Below are 6,930 nucleotides of genomic sequence, written 5' to 3'. Positions count from 1 at the left end.
ATATGAGGGCATGGTAGGGTATGATACATCTCAGATGTACAAACTCTTTCAGAACAGCATTATAGACATTATAGACATATATTTAAATATGCATTTCTCCAAGGATTCAAATATGAATACCTTATTTATTTCGTATTATTTTACTGTTTGTGTGTTTTTGCATGTAAACTTCTATGCCCGTTTGTGATTATTACAGCGTGTGAATGGGACTTTTTGTTTATTTATTTTTATTGCAACAAAAAATATACAAAGATTTGTACATGAAAATACACCTCACAACAAGTAGAAAATAACATAGAATAAGTAAAAATTACAATAAAATTAAGTGAAATCAAGTAAAATTACAATAATTTAAAGTAACAAAAAGCTTCATAGGTCCTTTACTTTCTTGCTTTTTTGTTCTTAATCTAATGTATTACCATATTGTTTAATCTCTTTTATAAAGTGTTCAAAACTTGGCTTAGCTTAGATTTTTTTGGAATCAACATTGTCCTGCACAAAAAAAATTTAAAAAAACTACATCATACAGCTCAATTTGTAAACATGTTTCAAACAACCTAGAAATAAAAATTGAAACATCCAATCAAAACATTTTTGAAAAGCGCTATATAGTCACAGATTATTTGGCATTACCACAATGTTCACATAAGTTTTCAATTCAAATGGAAACTCAAGAAGTAACTCCTTGACAGGGTAAATTCTGTGTATAGGATTGTGAATGGGACTTGTATTTAGGTGAGACGATGTGACGTCATAAGTATGCGCCGCGACCCCCTGTTTGTTGTGATTCGGCTTAAGAAGGTTTGTTATTTTAAGCATTTAAATCAATACATATCTTTCAGTCAATGATAGTTTTTAGAGTCGATCTAAAAAAAAAAAAATATTCAGCACTGAATGAACAAATGTAGTCATTGCTTTGAGTTTATCTAACATTAATTAACGTTATTTTTGTATAAAGTGCATCCACACATGAGTAACAGAAGAGGTGCGTCTCATTTCGCTCCAATATAGTGAATCAGTTTATTGTCAACACGAATTCGGTTTATTGGAAAAAAATTATGATGGCAGAAACGGAGCTTTTAATTACTCCGAGTCAATTGAATCAAATTTCGCAAATGATTCAGTGATTCGAAGAGCTCGATTCACCACACGCTGACGAGAGATGCTGTTCAAAACAGTGTTAATGCAACAAAAACACTAACGTGTGAAATGGCTTTTTTTTTTTACAAACCAACTGCAAATATTTTTTTTATTAAAGTGGAATCTATTAAATGTAATATCATTAAATAATTATAAACTCGTAACTAAACAGTGTATAATTTCTGTTATTTTAATAATTTGTACTGCTAGTTGAGTTTTTTTTAGCTGATCAGGTCATCCAGGTAACTCCATTAACTTTTACTCTGACTGACTCTTACCAGTGCACTGCTGATTGAGACGCACACAGAGATTTAGTTTGGATTTATTTTTCTTTCTGTTAATTATTCTAATTTTAAACATGACCATGTCCAAACTCGCAGAAAAACTCCTGGTTGAAGCAGCTGAGATCCACGTGACATGAAGATGGCATTTATTAAAGAAGAGAATGAAGACTTGAAGATTGAAGAAACATTCAGAGTAAAACAAGAAGATACTGAGGAACAAATAGGTTGGTTTCATTCTCAAAGCTAAACTCAGTCATTTGATCCTTATTAAAATGCCCAGCTCTACAGAAATGAATGATATTTTCGAATTAAATTAAAGTGCTATTATTCAGTAGCGCGGGAAGAGGGGTGCTGCAGCCCCCCTCGTTATAGCATCAGCCCCCCTGATGGGGAGCTGTGGAATTTTTTTTTTAAAAACGTGACACAAAATAAATAAATTAAAATAGACTGACATAACATACTGTGTTTTATATCGGATTAAAATAATGGGCAGTGGATAAGATATAAACTAATGATTAATTATTTTAATATTAGTGAGTGGATAAAAACGGTTACTCCTCGTGACGTGCTTTCGTCACCGTCACCTCGCTCACACTCGTTTGGTCATGGCTAGCAATAAGCAGCAGCAGAAACGAATTTCTGATTTTTTTTCAAGTAACGTTGTTACTAACACAAAGAAAAGTAAAATTGGGAATTCTTCTCAAATAAAGGATGTAACGTTAAACAACACCGACGATGAAACCGCGATGAATCCGCGCCAAATGCTGACACCGACACAAATTCTGTTCAGACATCCGTGAGCAGCGAGGTTTGTGTGATGGACGTTAACGTTAGCATGGACTCTCACTCTGCCGAGGAAGGGACACATGATTGGATGGTTGCCAGGGCAGATGACAAGCCCTACCAACCCAGAATGAAATTTCCAGGCAGGAGATTTGGTGGGGAAACGTTTGAGCGATCATTTCGATGTCGATGGTTTGACAAATGGAAATGGCTGCATTACATTAGAGAATCTGACTCAGTGATTTGTTTTATTTGTGCTTAAGCCACGGATAAAGGATTACTGCGCCTCCGCAACGACAATCAAAGCTCCTTTGTAAAGGTTGGATATAGTAACTGGAAGAAAGCATCTGACAAATTTTCTCAACATGAGTTATCCGAATTGCACTCTGATTCAGTGCGTGCTTTGGAAACCTTAAAATTGACACCATTCAACGCTCGAGACCAGGCAACAGGTAGGGCTGTGCTTGAGCTTTTTTTACGCTCAATCAAGCTTCTAGGCCGCGAAGGGTTGCCACTCAGAGGGCACGCTCACCGAGATGGAGTCCTCTGGCAGTTCATGTTAGAGAGGACACACGCACTCCCGAAAGAAAGAGAATGGATGTTACGCAGAGACAATTGGATGTCCGATACAATTCAAAATGAAATTCTCGAGATCTTTGCACATGCTATCCAACGTGAAATCATGTCTCAAACTAGCCACTGTTCTTTCTTTGGACTAACAGCAGACGGAACAACAGCTATCAGCGCGAACGAGCAATTGTCATGTTGTTTGCAGTTTGTGGATTCAAATTTAAGAGCACAAAACGTCTTTCTTGGATTTTATAATGCGAGTGACTCATCTGCAGAAACACTGTTTTCATGCATCAAAGACATATTTATCCGTTTAAACATACCCCTGGAACGTTTGGCAGGATATTGTTTTGATGGAGGGTCCAACATGTCTGGCCGTATAAATGGTGTTCAAGCAAAACTAAAAGCAGAGTGTCCAGGGTCACTATATGTGCATTGCAGTAACCATGCTTTAGACCTCGTTCTGCAAGAGGTAGCGAGGGAAGTGAGAATCATTGCAGACACCTTGAATTTTGTTCAGGGAATGTCTGTTGTCATTTCAGAATCAGCTAAACGTAAGCAGTTGTTCAGGTCTCTTTTTGGCTCTGAAGATGTGGTGTGCAATCTTCTGGGACTTTGCCCAACCCGATGGTGCATCCGCAGCACTGCGATTTCAAGAGTCATCTCTGCATATTCTACACTACTTGAGACCCTACAGACTCTGGAGCGAGACAAGTCAGTTAGGGCTGAGATTCGGTCTAAGATATCCGGATTGTGCACACAAGCTAAACAAGCAAGGACATATTTTGGATTAGTGTGCAGCCAGGCGCTTTTTGAGCCTTCTGAGGCAGTGGCACGAAGTCTGCAGAGTGAAACATCTACTGCACGCGCAGCCCTTGAGTGTGTCACAGTCCTCCAGCAACATATGCAGAGACTTCGGAGGGATGACTCTTTCAAAGAGCTGATAGAGAAGGTTAACACAGCTGCCAAATGCCAAATCCCTCCAGATTGAGCCAAACCCCAGCTCGCATCCGCAGCACTTCAGAACCAGAGGCTCTGGTGTGCGAATCTGGAGAAGCACAGTGGCGCCGTCAGTTCTTTGAAGCAGTAGACTTAATCCAAACTGAGCTTAAAAGACGATTTGATCAAAATGGAATGAAAGTGGCTGCACAAAGAGAAACTACTCTCATCGAAGCGGCAAACCAAAACCTGTCTGGACTAAATGAAATGCAACTCCCGGACAAGTTTGATCGATCACGCCTACAAATGCAACTAACTCTACTGGGTGGCCTAACGAAGGAGAGACGGTTCACTGCAGTGAAAGAATTTGCTGAATTCATTTCATCATTGCTCCCTCAAACTAGAGAGCTATTTAAAGAAGTTGAGGCATTTGTTGAGCTTTGTTTATGTCTACCTGTGTCAGCTGCTCCATCAGAAAGATCATTCTCAGCACTCAGACGACTGAAAACCTGGACTCGAAGTACCACAAGCCAGAAGAGGTTGACGCATCTGGCACTAATGCACATACATACTGACATTTTGGACAGGCTGGATATACTATCTCTTATTCGGAGCTTTATCAGCAACACACCTGAACGCAAGGCCATGTTTGGTGTACAGTCCTTTTAAATTAAGGTTAGAAATGATTACTGCCACCGAGCATTTTAGCGTTATGGTATTTATTTCTGTTCTGTATGCTGTTGTTGCATATTCGTAGTACCATGGCTGAAGATATAGGCTAACATAACGCAGGTCATCACTAAATAATATGCATGTATTTTTTATTTAGTGATTAAATATGAAATTAGTTCAATCTCATCTCAAAATCAATATTATTATAAATAAAACATTTTATTTGACGTGACTTGGCCTCTTTTACGTGATTGATGAAGTGGGGTTCAATGTTAACTAATGTTCTTATGTCAAATATAGATGTAAAACATTGATCAATATTAAGAGACAATTTATAAAACGAAACTCAAGGAAGCACTCAAAATCATGTGGGTAGGTCAACATGTCTCCAGAGTCAGAAATATTGCATCTCATGATGTATCATATCTTTTTCATGCTGCAATCTTACTTTCATAATCAACATTGGTTAAAAAAAAAATAACACTAGCCTATAATATTTAAACGTAAATATGAAACTAAATATGTCTTCTTTAAATGCGAATTATTTTTTAAAAAAGTATTGTAGAATAGCTTCTGCAGCAGGTGCATTATAGCAACAGGTAACATTAGCTTTAAGCTACATTAAAAATGTTTTATTGATTAATACTACACTTTTACTTTAAGCTCACTTTAAAACACAATCGAGTATTTGTATAATATTCCGGTCGCAGTTTAAAATAGTTTAATGCCTATTTAGCGTTTTATATGAAGCTATGGGCTATCTTTCTTTAGCATAATCCGTGTATCATTCGTTCAGTCGTTTTTTATTTATATTGAAAGCAGAAAAAATAGAAAAGGGGTTCCTTTAAAACAAGAATTCAGTTTGATTTTTCGTTCTGAGGTAGACAAAATAATAAACGAATTTAGCTTGATTTTTCGTTCTGAGGTCGAAAAATTACCTTATAAGGTTATTTTTATACTATAAAAATCAAGCTGGATTCTTGTTTTTCGTATTTTTGGAAGAAAATTTTTTATAAAGCAACCCTTTTTCTCCTTTCAATATTAAATAAAAAAAAACGACTGAACAAATGATAGGCCCTACATGGATTTAGACAATCCATCCGTGTAGCTATATCATTCGTTTAATCGTTTAAAACGATAGACCTAAATATAGGTCTATTTTGAAAGTAGAAAAATTAGAAAACATGTCCTTTTTATTTTTTATTCCCAAAAAAAAAACGAAAGACAAGAGTTTAGCAGTCGCGCACCCGTTTTTAGGTGGGAGTGAATGGAATTAATGAGCTTTGTTTATTGAAGATTAAATACACTAGAGTCACTCAGTTTTTTATACTCTCTATTTCAGAGTACTTGCAATTTAATTATGTATAGGTATATAAAGACAGTTTAAACAAATTTGAATAAAAGTTTTTTTAGACAATTCTGACCTACCCAACCTTTAAGATAGCCTTGCTATTTATACAAAACAAAAATCTTTTAAAAAGAGACTTTCTACAAAACAAAGCTCAATTAAAAGGTCAAAATCATGTCTTAAAAAACATAATGACATAACATATTTTCCAAGCCTTCTAACCCTATGCCCCCCCCCCCCCCCCCCAGCCCCCCTCGCACGAAACAGCTTCCAGCACGCCGGCTATTATTTATTGCCAAGAATTCTCCCTATGTTCAGACACTGGCTGCGTCCGAAACCGCTTGTGAAGTCTGTATTATCTGTTATTGAACTTAATTTCAATGAGTACTTACTTAACGAGCGCTAAAAGCAATATATTGGTACTATATAACCTGATCATGTTAAAGGGATACTTCACCGCTGGAAAGATGAATGTGTATTTAAATTGGGTAATGTATGTAGTAGAAATTTGAAATTATTTTAGAAGTTGGTGCCTTCTAGACTGAGAAAAGCCAGAAAATTAATTTTTGGCTCATGTGGATGAAAGACAACAACTCCCAGAATGCACTGGCTCGCTGCCCTACGAGGCCACGCCTACCGGTTAAAGAGGCCAGTATCGGAAGAATTGAATAGGCTACTAGTTGACTCGAAACTGAAAATATGCTGTTTTATCCTAAATTCGTTACGAGTGTGCCCGGGCTCTTCCTCCTGACCGCCGGGCGGGTCTCGCTCCTCTGCTGCAGCGGCTGCTCCAGCCGCATCTTGCTCCTCCATCGTCCGCAGCTGTTCCTCGCTGTATTGCGGCTCGTGCGGGTGGCCACGAGCATCAGATTCGCGCGCCGGATTTCGGGATGTCCGGGGTTCGGCTTTTGGTTTCTGCAGTCGCCATTCATTATGTTTACATGCACACCTTTTGTTTCAATCTGAATGTAGTGTTTACATGAACGTTATACAAGTGATCGGTTGATGTGCTTTTTACCATTGCTAAGAAAATTCCTGTGTTTTCATCTCCGTGTGAAGCAGAATGCATGACCTTCAAAGCTGGTACGTATGTGTCAGTGTCAAAAAATTTAATAATGTATGCGTAGTGAATGGCGACTGTGGAAAGCAGGAATGATCTCAAGGTCTGGTGTGTGGGTCCAAAGCTCATGGCTG

The sequence above is a fragment of the Phoxinus phoxinus genome (assembly GCF_949152265.1).
Source record: "Phoxinus phoxinus genome assembly, chromosome: 9".
Lineage (NCBI taxonomy): Eukaryota > Metazoa > Chordata > Actinopteri > Cypriniformes > Leuciscidae > Phoxinus > Phoxinus phoxinus.
The sequence above is the reverse complement of the archived record's forward strand: the minus strand, read 5'-3'. Positions refer to the sequence as shown.